Source organism: Thermobia domestica, chromosome 10 (genome assembly GCF_964235325.1).
Source record: "Thermobia domestica chromosome 10, izTheDome1.hap1.1, whole genome shotgun sequence".
NCBI lineage: Eukaryota > Metazoa > Arthropoda > Insecta > Zygentoma > Lepismatidae > Thermobia > Thermobia domestica.
The window spans coordinates 189,215,528-189,234,424 of NC_137463.1; the positions used below are offsets into that span (position 1 = coordinate 189,215,528).

At 37.9% G+C, this 18,897-nt stretch overlaps 1 protein-coding gene across 1 annotated transcript in view; it reads left to right on the forward strand.

Annotated features, from left to right (window-relative positions):
• The first annotated feature begins 211 nt into the window (after window positions 1-211).
• Smyd4-4 (SET and MYND domain containing, class 4, member 4) overlaps window positions 212-18,897 on the forward strand; it is a 29,729-nt gene continuing 11,043 nt past the window's right edge. Inside the window, exon 1 of the mRNA XM_081728868.1 lies at window positions 212-377. The gene's annotated coding sequence lies outside the window, so the exon portion shown is untranslated. The remainder of the gene's footprint in view (window positions 378-18,897) is intronic.

Genomic DNA, 18,897 nt, shown 5'->3' on the forward strand with positions numbered 1-18,897 from the left:
ATATAGAAAGAGATAAAATCACCTTGCCCCATATTAAGAAAAACTTACATTTTGCACCTAAGGTGGTGGGAAAAAATATTTTTTTAGTCGTAAGCCTACTATAATCTCTATGCTCTTGGTGATGGCATGGAAAAAAAAAGTAACGCGTTTCCGTTCCGTATTCTATTTCCTACCACAAACGAGAAAGTAAGAAAGTGGCGCGCTCTGTCTGGTACTTTTTTCCTGTGAAGAACAATAAACCGGCGAAGGTAGCAGACTACGTCACGAAGAACGTTCGTATTCCTTTACTCTTTCGTATATTTAAAACAATTACAGTGAATTCAAAGTTTTGTAGTAAATAGTTATTAACAGAAGATTTCAACCTGGATCATTGCACTGTAAGTAAACTTATGTTCATTATAAATAGTGGAAAAGGGCTTCGCCTTCATTTGTTCATCGTGCTCTAAAGATCTGGGAGCCGGTTTGTGCTGAGAAACGATTGTGCATTTCAACGACAGACATAGTCTGCATGTTTTGCTTGGTATGGTTGGGTCAGTGTTGCCAGGTCCCCAGCTCGAAAAGTCGCTACTGTACCGTCAAAATTCCGCCACGTTCCGCTACCCTTACTGAAATTCCGCTACTTTCCGCTACATTATAAAATTAAACTTAAAAAAAAAGAACTCTGTTAAAAAAAACTGCAAAAAAATTCACACATTAATAATAGGCCTAAATTCTAAATGGAAAGCCCTGATTTAGTGCTTCGCTGAATTTTATGAATTAAAAAAAAAGAATTTCAGTCTTATTTGAGTAAATCACTCACGGTCGATACTTATCATTCTTTTATTATCATGTTATTTTATTAACATAACATTGTGTAACACAGGCCGGTAGTTAGCCCAAAACTGTAGGGGGGGGGGGGCGGTAGAAGTTAGAAGCGGACCCTATCCAACCATATTATACTTTATCACTATATTATAGTCCATTTGCAAGCCTATCGTGAAAATTTTAGGGGGCAGCAAAAATTTAGTGGGACCGGCCCCCTGATTACGGGCTTGGTGTAACATCAGTTGTAAACCTTCTTTCTTTTAAAAATAGAAGAAATGAAAGAAAAGGGATACATATGTTTTATTCGTTACTGCATACAATAACTTCTAAATAATTATGTAAGAATAATTACAATAATGTCGCTTGACAACAAATTAAACAAAGATTTGCGTGCAAATAATGTTAATACATATATCAAATATAATATTTATAAACCGTTTCATTGCAATTATCTTCAAGAAAAACTTTTATTTCGTTTAATGCATTTTTTAAAAAAAATTTCTCTCCCTATGAAACTACTGTAAAATACTATTTAACTGCATAAAAAATTTATATTTTTGTCTCAACAGTACTTCTACCTTACAACAAGTGGACCCTCTCTTCCCAAAATCATACTCTGATTAAGCCAGGACAAGCATTAAATGCACAAGATAGATTTCACCTTATGCAGAGTTGTGTTGACGTATAATTTACGTTATACTAAAGGCCTGACTACTGCAGGAAACATTTTACTCGAACTGTTTAGTATGTCACGTGTCAGAACAACTCTGCATGTGTCTCGAATTGATTAAATTTTGTCACATATTTTCTAACCTTACATAAATATTTTTTAACCCAATTTGTTCATTTCTTCCAAGCTATGGGGGAAAATTGGAGGTTTTAAGATAGGTTTCCAAAAGTCGCTACATTTTCCGTATTTTTCGTCCGTCGCCGTTTTGTCGCCAGGGCAACGAAAAGTCGCTGAGCGTAGCGGAATTCCGCTACGGTTGGCAACACTGGGTTGGGTAGAACGAGTTTTCCCCTCCCGCTGACCTTGTTCCGGTGACGTCATAAGTAATTGTTTATGATTATGTAATTGTTGCGGTAGGTTTCGTTACACAGCAGACTTAAAAATTATCAGTGGATTTTAGGGCTTTTTTTTTTTTTTTTTTTTGTAAGGTTCAGAATTACTGATACACTATGCAGGAGAACGTTTAGGACACACCTAAAAATAAGGCTTGGGACACGAAGTAACTATTTATAGATACCTTGCAGTTTGCCCACTAAACCTAACTTTTTTTTTTTTAACTTTCTGGATATCAAATATATGCACTTGCATGTGTTTTATTCAGGAGACATACTAGGCAACTGCTGAATACAGAAATTATGTTTTCTTTTTTCTTTTCTTTTTTTTAAAGCGAACGAACGTGACTGTTTGTGTTTGTCATACAAGCTCTTTAAAAGGCATTTAAATTTTTAAAGTGCGCAGTTTTGTTCTCAAGATGTTTAACACAACAATAAGTTAATTGTTGTGAAAGAAAATATAAATAATCAGTCAGGAGACGTTTCCCTTCCAATCTTGGTGCCAGGGACGTAATTGGGAATAGAGGGTGTGGGGGAAGAGAGGTCTTGACCTGGTTGAGAAAGAAAGATTTATTTCTGCACGTGGTAACAACATAGAGTGATAAGAGAGTTTGTTTGGGTTTCTGGGCTCCTACAGCCCTTGACGTAGAGATCGTTCTTTCTCTTTTCATATACAGTGTTGTTAGTCTGAACTGAGTGTTGTGAGCGCGTTCTTTCCTGCATACGAATTTTAATTTAACATACAGTAGAATCTACCTTTACGGACCCTAAAATTTTAAAATTTGTTACCGTTGGTTTTACTTGTCAGACTTTAGTGTTTCGTGTATTAGTAGAAATGGCATCGAGAGATGTTCTCGGTTCAGAAGACATTCGAGACGAGTTGGAAGCAATGGACACAGATTCGGAGTGGGATGAAGAACAAATTGAATTTCCTTCCTCAGACACAGACGAACTTAATTTTGATGACTTTGATGATACACCAGGTTCTTCAAGGCCTCCATCACCTTCACCTAGTCCTCCGTCTTCCCCTTCCTCTCCTCCAAGTCCAGCTCTTCCCTCTCAACCTACTGTTACCTGGAGCATTCCCACTGGAGTTCGGGCTGCTCCAAATTTACAGCCATTTTGTGCACAGACGGGACTGACTAATAGAAGCATCACGGCAAACTCTACCCCTCTGGATTTCTTCAATTTGACTTTTTCAGAGGAAATATTCCGGCATCTTGTATCTGAGACGAACAGGTACTATCAGCAACATATTGCTTCTCTGAACAAAGACAGACAACCAGCAAAGATCGAAAGAGACGTAACCACGGACGAAATGAAGACTTTCATTGCACTGACTATACTGATGGGACATGACCATCGAGTTAGACTCACAGACTATTGGTCAACAAAGAGGCACTTACACACACCTTTTTACGGGGAAACGATGTCACGAGACAGATTCATGCACATTCTTCACTATCTGCACTTTGAAGACAATCGAAAAGACCCAACAGCAGATAAAGATCACGACAGGCTGTGGAAGATAAGGTTTGTCTTTGATAAAATAAATGAGTTAAGCTCAAAATGCTATTATCCATCCGAGTATTTAGCAGTTGACGAAGCGATTGTTTTGTTCAAAGGCAAAGTTAAGCACAAGAGATTTGGTATAAAGATATACAAACTCTGTGATTCTTTAGGATATACATACGACATGTTGGTATACCTTGGAAAGGACAAAATGAGACATACATCTACCATTAGTTTGACTCACAGACTGGTTTTGGAGTTGACGAGGAAGGTGCAAGGCGTTGGCCATAAACTGTTTATGGACAACTACTTCTCCTCTCCTGACTTGTTTGATGATCTAGCAACGAAATCTATTTATTGTTGCGGGACCATTAACCCCAGACGTAGGGGACTTCCACCAATTTTTTATAAGAAAGACTTGAGACTGAAGAAAGGAGACCTACGTGTACGAGTAAAAGGAGATTTGACTCTAATTTGCTGGCGAGACAAAAGAGAGGTGTATGTTCTTACCAATATGCATCAGACACCAGCTGAGGGAAATTTCACAGACGACAAATCCAACGCTCTCAAACCAAGTATTGTATGTGAATACAATACTCACATGGGTTATGTTGACTTGTCAGACCGCATGACGAATTCGTACAACTTTGATCGTAAGACGCTGAAATGGACTGTAAAAATTTTTTTCTACCTACTCTCCCAGTGTGTCCTCAATGCCTACCTACTTCGCAAGAAATTTCATCCCAAGGAGAAACATCTCGAATTTCGAGAAAAGATTTCTTTGGCCCTTTTGGAGGCCAGCGGAGCGCTCACGTCTCGTCGTGTAGTACATGGAGTCACAAGCAGTACTAGAAGTTCGGCGCTAAGATACGAGGTTCGTGGAACGAAACACTTCCCTGAACGTGGAGACCAGCAGAGAAGATGTGCATTGTGCGGACCTACCCAAAAAAGACGCTCGCTATACGTATGTATGGCGTGTAAAGTACCTCTTTGTGTGACTCCATGTTTCTTCCAGTACCATGACATGTGAACGACCAACTTTTTGGCATTGAAAGAAAAAGGTTTGGAGCAAAGGTAGGTAAAACATTTCACTATAACAACTATTTTCTAATCAGTGGCGTATATTCACTCAACAGGGAAGGCGTTGTAATTAGATTGTTTATACTCTATAATGATACTGCTACTACATTTTGTTGTCAACATAATAGAGAAAATTTCTATGTATACTTTACTTGCATCATCAACTTCTAGGGCGGCAGAGGGGGCGGAACCCAAAATTTTTATTTAAAAAATGTAAAAAATTCTGTTTTCTCCCACCCCCCTAATCCTTGATTACAGTGACCATACTAATTATGAAACTTCCATGTATTCTCCGTAAAATGCTTCAACTTTCGTGAGTCTACTGCTATTAGAGCCTGAGCTATGATCATTTGAAAATAACCCTGCATTTTGTCATTTCTGTCCTAATCAGTGGCGTAGATACATTATAATTTTTAGGAATTTCCTAATTATGCTGTATGTTTCTTATGTTAACACTCTGTTATATGTTATTGAGAATATATCAAAGAACATTTTGATGTAAATTTTGTGCTCATCGTCAACTTCTAGGGCGGCAGAGGGGGCCGGAACCCAAAATTTTTATAAGAAAACTTGTAAAAAATTTGTTTTCCCCCACCCCCTAATTCTTGGTTACAGTGGTTGGGCGAAAACCATATTAATTATGAAACTTTCATGCATTCTCCGTAAAATGCTTCAACTTTTGTGAGTCTTCTGCTATTAGAGCCTGAGCTACGATCATTTGAAAATAACCCTGCATTTTGTCATTTTGGTCCTAATCAGTGGCGTAGATACATTATATTTTTTAGGAATTTCCTAATTATGCTGTATGTATCTTATGTTAACAATGCTGTTATATGTTATTGAGAATATATCAAAGAACATTTTGATGTGCATCGTGAATTTCTAGAGCGGCAGAGGGGGGACGGAACTCAAAATTTTTGTTAGAAAAGTTGTAAAAATTCTGTTTCCTCCCATCCCGAAATCCTACATTGAGTGGTCGGGGGATAAACCATACTAATTATGAAACTTTCATGTATTTTCTGTAAAATGCTTCAACTTTCGTGAGGTTACGACTATTAGGGCCTGATCCACAGCCATTTCAAAATAACACTACATTTTGTTCAAAATTGGTGCCGTATCCCAGGCTTTATTTTTTTAAAAGGCTCCGTAATTAAAAGGAAAAACATCACTTTGTTCTGGAGTTCCTTAGGTTTTACGCAATGCCTCGCAAAAAGCACACCACTTTTAAACTTCCAATGCATTAATGTCAGAAGTCTTTATTTCAGTTTAGCGACCCACGTTATGCCCTTTATTCTGAGAGAGACGATGATGAAAGAATTGGTGGAAGGAGAAAGTGGAAGGAAACAGGAGTACCCTGAGCAGGCCCGAAACCAGCCACTGATGTTTGGGGGCCATGAATATGTTAGGGGGGCAAAATCATTAAAAGTTCTCTTACAAATATCTAAATTGTGTTTTTTGCACTGAGGTCTGGAGGGGCCACGAAAAATTTAGGGCCTGACCCAGAAAATACCCACAGACACGATGTTGTCCATCCACAAATATATTTAGCCGGGGATCGAATCAGGGACCCCACGTACCAGAGGTAAGTGCTCTAACACTGACAAGGACTTACGGAAGTGTAACACATCGATTTGAATGAAACTTTACATACTTGCAGAAGATATAATCGACACCTTTTTTTTTTTTTTTTTTTTTTTTTTTTTGTATTTCGGTAATGGTGCGGGTTTAAGGGTAGGAACCACCTTTTGAACGTTAGGAGTGGTCTCCAAGCATAGACAGAAAACGATCATTTAATGTAGAAGAGTATCATCACCATCTCCTTTAGCCTAACCGGCATAACCGTTGGACGTAAGATTTCATTTCATTTCATTTAGAATATGTATAACCACAACATTTTCGTAGATATTCACGGATCTGTTCCACAGTGGTGATGGTATGTTGTAATTACCACGATAACGTCCATGGGACATACCAAATATGTTATACAAAGTGTTCAAAAACATACAATACCTAGCTTAATAGTACAAGCAGTGGCGTATTTAGGATTTTGTATTGCGGGGCTACGCACAACACGTAAATAAGCACTTACATTTTTTTTCTTTGTGTGCCGACAAATTTTAATGAAGCGCATATAACAAATTTATCTCGTGGGGCTTGAGCCCGAAAGCCCTTCCTCTAAATACGCTACTGAGCACAAGTAATCATCCCGCTACATAAGCAGCTGTTCGGGCAGGCACCCAGTCGCAGTGGTGCCCATCCCCCCTCATATCCATGAGAACCCCCTCAATTGTCTATCCGTAGGTGTTCTTCCATGAAAAAACTCTTTTCGATTAATTTTTACCCCATCAAACATATTTATATAGATTCCCCCCCCTAAATATTTCAATGACGCAGTTTGCATCATAGCCCCCCTTTGTGGGCACCCCTGCCCAGTCGTACAAACGGCGAGGTTATAGTATCCTACATTTGCGTATATCTTAATGCTGGTCGTTGCAGCGGCCTAAAAGCACACTGGTGTGGTTAAGCTTCTCCACACTATGTCCCACACGAGCTCTCTGAGGGTTACGTCCGAACACATAACAGGCACAGTAGAATGTTAAAGCGAGTATAGCATGCTGAGTTGCCCTGACAACATGAAAATGCGCATTATCCTATTGAAAGTTGAAGCACAGCAAAATGTCCTAACAATGTCGGTGACATGATTGACAATATTACGAATGTAGGACAGATTTGTCATACTCTGTTAAATGAAGACAAATGGGAAATTTAGCTTATTGTACCTCAAAAGAATGCCAGGTATTGGCTCTGTATGCGCACACACACACTAGATTTTCCTGCTCATCTGTACGTCTACTAACAGTGCACGACCGTCACTGCCTTCAAGACAGAAACACAGACAAAGGATCACAGACAAAGGATATCCTTTGTCTGTGGACAGAAATGACTCTCACTGCTAAATATCTCCGCCACTACTGTTTTCTTTCGATAGCACCGAAGGTGTTCTCTGCGATAAGCAAGTAAGAGTGGTAATCGTATGAGAAAAATGCGGGGATATAGACCGGCTTCCGACAATCGATTGCTTAGTATTCGTGGACTCACATGGTGCCTCTTATACCAACGGTCGCCGTCTGCTCAGTTAGGGCGACCTGGAATATATTTTTGTCTAGGTGCTTGCCGATTCGTCGTTATAGCAAGCTTGTATTTAGGTGTTATTCTGTGCTCGAGCACAGGGCGGCAGAATTTAGGGGGCGGCAAAATTTTGGATTTTTTAAAGATTAACGATAAAGTAATATTTAAAACTAGTAACCCGCAGAGTTCCGTGCAAGCGCGAGAAAATATGTGTTTAATTCGCTCTAATTACATAATTAAGAATTAGCTAGCTTATCTGATTATTTTTAAAGTCATCCTCTTCCTGTCCACCCCAAGGGGTGAGTATGAATATGAACATCTTGAAAACTGATACCGTTAAACCCAGAGATCTCGAAAACTGTAAATTCAACACTAATATATGTCGTTTACGATTACTTTTAAAATCTCGCCCCTACCTACGTAATGGAGTATGACCTAAAGCTGAACTGGATTAAAACTGTCATTATTTATCTCAACAAACCCCCGAAAAAAAAAAAAACTGAATTCAACTAAGATTTGTCGTTTTCGATTATTTTTGAAATGCCTCCATGCTATTCTCATGTTTCTATCAATTATGGTTCTCGAGTTGAAGAGTGCTACAGACAGACAATATAGATGCTAGATGCTATTAAACCAATACTGACGGTGAATAATGTGAACAATTATATTTCTTATTAGTTATCATCAATAATTATTGCTGTCTCACAGTGGCGTCCACTAATGGTCACCTATCTTCGGGCAGAACATCACATCATAATCATCATTGAGAGAATTAGGCCATTTAAAATTACGTTGTAACTTGTAACACCTAAACTGCTACTCAACAAGAGCTGGTAGTATTTACAATATCACAGCTTGTTTCCTTGTTTGAGACAAATTTGTGCGGGGAGGGGGGGCGGAAAATTATTTAGAGCACAGGACACACAGAGCCTTATGCAGAGTCGTTTCAACGTCTGATTAACGCCATACTACGGGCTTGACTTACGGATGGTTATCAAAATTGTATTCAGAGTCTCTGATTAGGACGTAGTATTTGACGAAGTTAATCACATGCGACTAATTAATCTAGTTCAGAGGCTAATCTTGTACCCACGGTTTAGAGTGCGACACAACATTTCGTATTTCATGTATTTTATTTTTACAGACTACGCATGCGCTGATCTATTTTTCCGTAGTTGCCACATTTATTTTCTCACCCAATTCATTGGGGTTATATGAGTTAATCATACCCAAATCATCTTTTTAGTTGTGCTCAAAGTAGACTCTAAATACCAAAAAGTGCACCTTCCTTAGTAAAGAGCTAGCCACTAACTAGTCTGTGACTAAACCTCGATTAACGAATTTTCTCTGAATACCGCCCGTAATGTATAAATACGGGCCTGCACTATAGGACCCTCTCCCTTCCATTACGAATACCACTGATTGATCCGCGCGACCCACGGTACCGGTAGTTCTGTGGAACGGTCATCCGCCCCTTCGCAACCCAAATAGTGTTGCCCACGAGGCGGGACTATAAATAAGATTCCCGTCTTAATTTTTTGTAGATTCTCGTCTCGATTCTCAGTAAGCTTTTCTCGTTTCGTCTCGATTTGTAAATTCATGTACAAAATTTATGATTTTTAAAATTTATGATTTCATCCAGAAGTTATCAGAATCCTTCTGCGTCAGGAGAGGACCACGAACAGTGTGATATAACATTAAAACCGTATTTATTATTAGAGTATACTGTGTAATGATTTTAACACGTTGATAAGAGCTCTTCATGATGTTCATTTAGTCACTTTCTCATATCAATTTTATACTTTGAATCATGCAGGGGCGGCTCTACCCTAACAGCACAATTACATAGCAGACATATGCCTATCATGTTCCCTCAGGTTCATAGAAATGTGTGCAGTATGTGCCTTATGTACCTCTGAGAAAGAAACCACATAGATGGCAAGTGATAGTCACAGTGTATATCCGCCCCTAGGCACATGCCTAGTATCTGGGGAACGTGCCTAGTATTATGTTCCCCATGCTGTAAGCGTCAATGAACCACAAAATTACTCCCCCAAAATGTTTGAAATCGCCTATATGCATAATGTGTTTACATTAAGGTGAGTCTAAAAACACTTAAAACAAGTAAAAAAAAAAAAAATGAACCCCAGCGTGAGCGCAAACCACCAACCTTTGGATTACTAGTTGCATGCTCTTCCGACTTGGCCACGGAGGCGATGAAGAGAACGTCGCTTGTAGAGGGATAAATTGTTGAGGTCTTTTGAATTTGACTAACCAGAGTGCTCCTTTAACCGCGTATATTCGACGATAACCGTTCGGGATAAGATAAAATCTGCTCGCCATGTAATTTTATAACAAAATTACGAGTGTCTATTTACTTTATTTTATGGTTCTTCCATATTCACTTTCAAATGATCGGCGACAGTTGCCATCTAATAAGGTTGATGCGTTTGTTGCTTCAATAGTACACAATCGCTTAGAAAAAGAAGCAACAAATGCATCAAATGTGGGAGATGAATTTAGAATACCTAAATGGCTCATGCCTAGTACATCTTGTGCTGTTAGGGTATCTGAAACAATATGTACCTAAAAGAAGTACCTAGAACATGACAGATATGTGTCCAAGTGGCGACATAAAAACAAATGACTGTTAGAGTCCGAAACTGAGCCAGGTATATAAATGCTATATTTGTGGTACATAGTTGCAAATATCAATTAGGTGTAACAAGTACCTAAAACTGTAGGTAGCTGAAATACCTACTTAGCACATGAATATCATATGTACCAAGTGATAGGTACCTAAAAAGTAGCTGGGACACCTAAATGGCACATGCCTAGCACATCTTGTGCTGTTAGGGTATAGACTAAAAGTCATGTGCCTTCCCAACTAATACGAAGAAAAACATTTTAAAAAGCAAACAATTATGGACATTTAATCCCGTGTATGAATTCAGAAAAAAGGAATTAAAAATTAATTATTTTGTTATGAAGTTTGCAACACTGATTGATATTTATGAGAGGTATGGTAACATAACAGCACAAATCACAATGCTTGATGTTACCTTCTGTTCACGTGTTTTGGCTTGGGTCTTTCTAGCGTACACTACTGTTATGGAACGGTTTTATATATATATATATATATGTATATATATATATATATATATATATATATATATATATATATATATATATATATATATATATATATATATATATATACTAGCAGCGTTCACCCCGCTTCGCTGCGGTCATCCCGGAACGCAATAAACTTTGTTACTTAGATAATTTTTACTTTTTCGCTTTCAAGTGATTTATAGCGCCTGTCAGTTATGTTAACCCGCCGAGTCACAGGGTCATGCGGGTTGCATATAAATACGTTTATTTTTATACCTATGATGAACTAATAACAAAGGATTTGTACGTATGGACACCTGAATGGTCAATTATCTCAAGACACTGGTAATTGAAAATTAAAGTGATATGATAAAAACCATCTAGGGTCCACATCCTAACAACCCCCCAAAAATGAAAGAAATCGGTTCAGCCGTATTAGCGTGATGAGCGGACAAAGGATTTTTTGTACGTATGGACACCTGATTGGTCAATTATCTCAAGACACTGGTAATTGAAAATTAAAGTGATATGATAAAAACCATCTAGGGTCCAAATCCTAACAACCCCCCAAAAATGAAAGAAATCGGTTCAGCCGTATTAGCGTGATGAGCGGACAAAGGATTTTGTGCGTTCTCTTTTATATATATAGATATATATACAGTGGCGTATTTAGGGGGAGGGCTTCCGGGCTTAATCCCCCCCCCGAAATCTTACTGTCGTATGAAATATCTTGCAGAATTTTCATATTTTCAGGCAAAGCCCCCCCCCCCCGAAAGTTAGCAAAGCCCCTCCCGAAACAAAATCGTAAATACGCCACTGTATATATATATATATATATATATATATATATATATAGATAGATAGATAGATAGATAGATAGATAGATAGATCACTTTAAACAACTGAAATTAACTCGAAGCTAAACTTTAATGTCATGGAAGTCATGGATATGCTGGAAGTGATTCCCTTTCACTTGAAGACACAGTTGCACACGTTTCTGTATGTTCTTGAAGACGTTGTGCAGAACATCGGGAGTGATGTTCCGAATATGACGTGTCAGTGCAGCTTGGAGTTCTTGTATGGTGTGCGGATTGCCTTCGTAGGCCTTCCCTTCAACGTACCCTCTGAAAAGTAACCTGGTGGAGCCAAGTCGGGTGAACGCAAAGGTCAGAGTCCTCGAGAGATGATGCGATCACCGAAGATGTCCTGTAAAAAGCTCATCGCCTTGTGGACGGTATGTGCAGTCACCCCATCCTGCTGATCAAATGGGCCTGCAAGACCACTTTATATTTCAACAGAATAATGATTCCAAACATACGGCACACAATACAAGGCTCTGGTTACTGTTAGTGGTGGGCACAAAAACCGGTTTTTCGGTTTTCGGTTTTTAGAAAAACCGAAACCGGGTTTTGAAAATTTTCAAAACCGGTTCGGTTTTCTCCGAAACCGGTTTTCGGTTTTCTCCAAAACCGGTTCGGTTTTTCACCTGAACCGGTTTCGGTTTTCTTCAAAACCGATTACGTATTTTTTCCAAAATTTGTTTTATTTCTGACCAGAATGGTGTTTCGTTGTTCTCCGGAAACCGAATCCATTTCCACAGAAATACTTTTGTGTGTTTTAGAAAAGTTTTCACCGAAACCAGTGTCGGTGAAAACCGAACCGGTTTTGGAGAAAACCGAAATGTCGGTTTTTCGGGTTTCGGTTTTTATAGAAACCGGTTTTCGGTTTTTATAAAAAAACGGTTTTGCCCATCCCTAGTTACTATACAATGTGCCAAAGCAACTGGCCTCTCCTCATCAATCGCCTGACCTCAATCCGATTGAGCGTTATGGCACTGACTCGAAAAGAAACTCCGCAAGCGCAGCATTACGAGTAAAAGTTCTTTGCAAACTGCACTTGAAGAGGAATGAGTTTCTATAACAGTCAAAGATTCTCGACATTTAGCGTACTCGATGCCGAAGCGCCTTCTAGCTGTAATTAAGACCGAAGGGTACCCATCCAAGTATTGAATCATGTACAATCATTTTCTTTCTGGACGTTTCGTACGTGTACGAATACTTTTGACACATCAAAATCATGCCCACTTTTGTTTCTTTTGGTATTATTTATCTATGTTTCCACATTCAGGAAACGTTCGTTTTGTAGATACTAAAGAACTTAATACAGAATGTAGTACCGTTTGTTTCAATGCTCTATCTCCAAGGAAATCAGAGCTACATGCATTTATTCATAGTTTGCAGTCGTTGTACGAATACTTATGACTTTCACTATGTTAAAAAAAGATTTTAATTTGCAGGCACTAGCTTTTGCAGCCAAGCTTTCGGCCTGCTATACACTATAGGTTAAAATATTGCTTAATTGTTTAACTTTTTTATTTTCCCACCAATAACAAGTTATCTATCTATTAAAATGCTACAATAGCAATTAAAAGCGCCTGAACTCCAACCTATAACTTTAGCTTTCAAATCTTTCATTTACGGTTGTGTGTGATTTCACGTTTAACAGAGACAAACATTTTAAGTATTTGTACTTTAAATAGTCTAAATTAGTTAACTATATCTTTTTCATAAAGTTTATGATATAAAATTATTGTTTAAAGCCTTTGTATTTTAATAAGCCTTGTCTAAAATCAATGCATGTGAGTTGTGCTTCCATCTTCCGAGTTCTTTTAAACTAGGTTTATATGTTTGTTGTCAATCCTTTCGACAATGAGATCTCGGAAACTACAGGCTCGAGAAAGATGACGTTTTCACTGATCGATTGGAAATTTTGCGTAGATTGTCCAGTTTTAATTGAATATTTAAAAAAAACATTGCCATTATTTCTTTATTACATTTTTTAGGGTACGCTGGAAGCGTTGAAATTAAAAAAAAAAAAAAACTAAAGCATCATATCCTATGCGTTATACATTCGAACACCACAATGTTGTATATTGGGGTTGTATATTTCTCAGGCGTTTGTTCCATGGCCAAATAATAGTGAAAAAGGAAGAATAACCATTTCTCGAGTCTTAAGATAAATCTTTATTTTTTGTGTGTTTTGCCCAATGAACACCATATATAACTGGCATTATAATTAATTGTATGTGTAATGTATTTGCTTATTACATACAGCATGCAAGAAGAAAGAAAACACTGGTCATACATGAATTAGAAACTCCAACCGGAAGTAGACTCAAATCTTGCTCAAATCTTGAAACTTCTGAACCGCACAACCAATTTTGATCAAATTTTCAACATATATAAGGGTTGGACCTTGGGTGTTTTTTATCGTTTCACTTTGACGAGCCAACGTAAGGAAGGGGGAGGGGAGATATATGTAAAAAATAAAATTAAAATGACTGCCTTTGTGACTTCATCACTCTTGAACCATCTGACCGATCTCAATCAAAATTTCAACATACATGAGTTTAGGAGCAGGGATTACTTTAGGCTATTAATTTTGACGATGCAACGTAGGGGAGGGGGAGATAAGTTTAAAAATGATCAAAAATGACCGATATTAGTGTTGAATCCATAGTTTTCGGGGCCGATGAGAGAAACAATAATACTTCTGATGCTGTTTCAATCCAAGTTCAGCCCTGTTCGTTGGGTAGGGGGAGACACAACGTAGCGGAGGGGGATAAACATTTAAAAATGATCGAAAATGACTAATATTAGTGTCGTATCCATAGTTTTAGGAGTAGCTGAAATTAACAGTTACAATACTGATGCCGTGTGCCGGAGCACGGAGGAGGGGGAGGGGAGCTATACATAGTATAATAATAATAATCGAAAATGACCAATATTAATGTCAAATCCATCGTTTTCGGGATCATTCAGGTGAATAGCGACGTTTCCGATCCGGTTTAAATCCAAAATCCCTCCAATCGGGGTAAGGGGAGAAAGAAATATATAGAAAAATGATCGAAAATGGCCACTATCAGTGTCGAATTTGCAGGTTTCTGGGTCGCTTAGATTAACAGTGATACTTTCGACCCTGTTTAAATTCAAATTCAGGGTTGCTGTGCAACTGAAGAAACAAAACCTTGTGACTCTTGTCGTGTTGTGGTAGTTGCAATGGGCAGATGCAAAAAGTGTTTTCTACTTGCCTTGTTAAGTCAAACAGAAAAAAAAGTCAGAGATGGGTTCACCTTTTTTTTTTTTTAAAAAAAAAAAAAGAAAAGTGGTCTCTTGAAGGTGATATTTCTATACTGTTTCCACAATTGATAGACTTGAGCAAAATAGCGGCCAGGTTCTGGATATTTAAAGTACGATCCCGACACTCACCTGTTGTGAGTGGGAAAACCAGGATAAAGTCCTTTCAGGATAGTCAGTGGTTGAGATCTACCCCAGAATCCAGTGCGGGATCTAGAAGATAAAAACTGGGGGGGGGGCTGCCAGATCCCAAACTATGAGAAATATATCATGAGTTTACTGAAAAGTTTCAAAAATATATAAATAATAGCTTAAATTATTTTCGTCACCCTGAAAACTGGGGGGCCTAGGCCTCCCGGCCTCGGGCTAGATTCGCCACTGCCAGAATCCCAAGTCAACACAACCACTGAGCCCAAGGCTGATCTGTAGGTATTATTATTATTATTATTATTATTATTATTATTATTATTATTATTATTATTATTATTATTATTATTGTTGTTGTTGTATTTCGTTTTTATTCTTTTGTTTTAAGCCTTCCGACTATTGACTCAAGTCTCTTTAAAGTACTGCTCTAGTCCCTTATTCAAAGGACTATTCAAGAAATTACAACGATAGAAGTCTTAAAGATAATTATAAAATAAAGTACGCTATATTTATCATCACATCATGAATTCTCTCTTGCTTTGCGAAAGTACGTAAAGGTATTATTACTAAATATATAATATTGCTGAAATATTTGATAGTGTATATTTCAATTTTGGGGCCCCACAAATTTATAGAATTACAAGCTCATTTGCCCAGTGCTACCCGGATATTTATTTCATAATCTTCTATTACATAGAAAAATATAATTTATATTGATTTTGACTCTTTAATCAGCGACCTATGGATTCGACACTTCAGTAGCATCGGTCGTTTTCGATTATTTTTACATGTGATCTTTTCCCATATATTGTATGTAAAAAGTTTGGTTAAAATTACTCCAGGTGTACTGGGCTAGAACATAACCACATATACAAACACGCTCCACACACACACACACACACACACACACACACACACACAGAATAGCCTTAGGGACACTTACTTTCAATACGTTCATATATATATATATATATATATATATATATATATATATAAGGGAGAGGGGGTAAGAGTACGCACATAAGCTTAATTTCGTTCTAGCTACATTATATTGAGAACTAAAAGAAAGTTTCATACATTAATGGAAACATTGATCCTTGGACAACAAAATGATACAACTTCTAGATCCAAGGTACATAGTGTGTTTGCGAAAAAACAAATTAAACAAAACAAGTCAAATGCGTACTCTTAGACTGCTAGGAGTCTAAGAGTGCGCAAACATATGTGTAAGAGTGCGCATTAACAATAATCACAAACGAACGGTCCCTGTCATTCGTATCCCGAACAAGCGTCGTGCCACCATGCTTTGCACTGTCCACACTGAACCCAGTCATCATCAAATGATTCACCACATCCCACACAAAAAGTTATTTCAGCTTCATTTAATTCGTCCTCTTGGGTTGAGAATGGTCCTGGAACTGCTAGTTGTTCTTCCTCTGGAGTCTTGTTGGGCTTTGACATTGCTTTTTCTAAATGTTTCTTTTTCTTAGTAGTGTTCGCTTTGTTTTCTGTTATCTTCTGCAGCAATTTGTTCTTGTACAGTGATGATGATAATATTTCAGACTGTTTCCCTCTAGATTTTCGTTTCTTAGTGATCGAAGCTCTTGGTAATGGACTCACATCAAAAATACTTTGGCGTGGAGACATTTTTGTGCAAATGGACTTTGAAGAGGTGTTAGCATTGCCAGACGTTGAGGGCTGTGGAGAATTTGACGATGCAGAACAATGCTTGCTGGTCTGAGACGATGATTGAATTATTTCGTCAGTCATATTGGTATGTTTATCTGTAGACTGAACAGGTAGAACATTCTCGCACTCAGTAGCGTTTTCATCATCCGTGACTTTAATTTTTGTTACCTCTGATGGGGCGAAGTCTTCATCGGAAAATATATCAGGATTGAAAGGGTAGATGCCAGTTGCTGAGAAGGCATTTTCTGCTTTCTGAACATTCGCCACTCTTGTATATGCAGCGTTGAAAAGCCTAGCAACTTGCATTACTGTAACCACTTTTCCAGGATTAGATGTTAGCCACTTGTCAACTTCTTGCTCATAAGCATTCTTCAATGAGCTGAAAAATCCTTTGTCCAGTGGCTGCATTTTATGACTCGCGTGAGGTGGAATCGATAGGAGAGTAATATAATGAGCTCGACAAAACAGTACTGCACCAAGAGAACAATGAGATACATGATTATCTAAAATTAGGAGAACTGGGTCGTCTGGCGATGGCTTAACGTAGTTAGTAAAATGTTCGAGCCACGTTATAAACAACTCACTTGTCATTTGCCCTTTATCAGACACCATTTGTAAAGTTCCAGTTGGAGCGCCAAAGAACAATTCCGGCTTCATTCTTTTACGGGGAAATATTAACCCAGGAGGGATATATATACCCGAAGCACTAACACAGCATACGGATGTCACTAGTTCACCACGCTCTGCAGATGTAACTTTGCTCACATGGCGTTTACCCTTCCCCGAATATACTTTAGGTAATTTGTTAGGAACAGTCGAAATACCCGTCTCATCTACATTAAAAATTCGGTTTGGTGGAAACTTTGAGTCTTTGTAGCATCTCTCTAGATTGGCAAAGAACCTTTTGCATTGGACTTCGTTGAATCCAACAGCTCTGGCTGTACTACATTGTTCCGGTGTCCGTAAGGATAGATTTTGCCTCTTACAGAAACTCAGCAGCCAGTCTTTTCCTGCTCTCTTCTTAGTTGCATTGAATCTGGAATGAATACCATTTCTTTCCGCGAATTCATAAGCTAAATCCATGAGTTGCCTGCGAGTTAAGCCATAAAACCTTTCATCCATTTGTCGAATATACGTCGCTAATTCTTTCTCCATTTCCATATCAAACACATTGCGGAATCTTCCCAAGGAATCCGGAATAGTACCCTGAAATGACACAGAACAGAAAATGAATTACGTTTAATGTAAACCTAAACAGATGAAGAACAAAGATGGAAACACAAAATATAAGCAATTAATCTTAAATAACTTGTCTTGTACTTTTATCTTGTGAAAACCGTACTTCTATAGAAACTGAACATAATTATAATTGGCTCTAAATATTACAATAGTTGAATGATGCCTGATATTCAAAGCTTATAATTCAATTTACCCTTAGTAATTATAACTGTATTTTTTTTTACAAGTTTTATACAACGTATAGGCATGTAACATTGTGAGTGTGCTATTTGAAATTATTAATACTCACAAGTTTTGAAAGTATTATTCTGTATCATCTAATATACTTTAAGGTATATTATTCTTACGATTCTTCTCTGTAATATATCACTGGTGTAATAAACTTAAAATACATTCGTGGGCATTTAACCACTATTGTCAAGGGACGAGTGTTTATGGCGCTTCCGAGACATCTGACTCCGTCTCCAGCGAAACCCTTGTAGCCAACAATTTGGTCACGATTCGCTGTAGTGCTTGAATCAAAACAACTTACCTTAAGACAGAATCAAATTAGTCTTCAAAACATCATAAATACTTAATCAATCAGAGCAGTGGTTTGAACATCAATAAATGCGTTACAAGGTACCTTTAGGATATAATTATGCACATTTCAAAAACTTGTCAGAGGAACTTTCTTCCCGTTTCGATGTGAAAACTGGCCTCCCAAACGTTTTTCTTCGGGGTTTGTTGTATATCTTATCAACGTTTAGTTGAAATACATTTTACTGATCATAGAATGTTTAAAATAAGGTCGAGAGTTCGTATTTTATACTATACTTATATACGTAGATAATAAGGGATGTCAACATTGACATTTATGAGCGTAAAACTAAAAATATCCGCTTTCGTCATAATTTTCTTTACGTTGGCGACACTGGCTTCTGCGCTCTCATGCTGCAATGTGGTACCCTTGTATTTATGCTATAGGCGTGTAGGAAGTGATGCA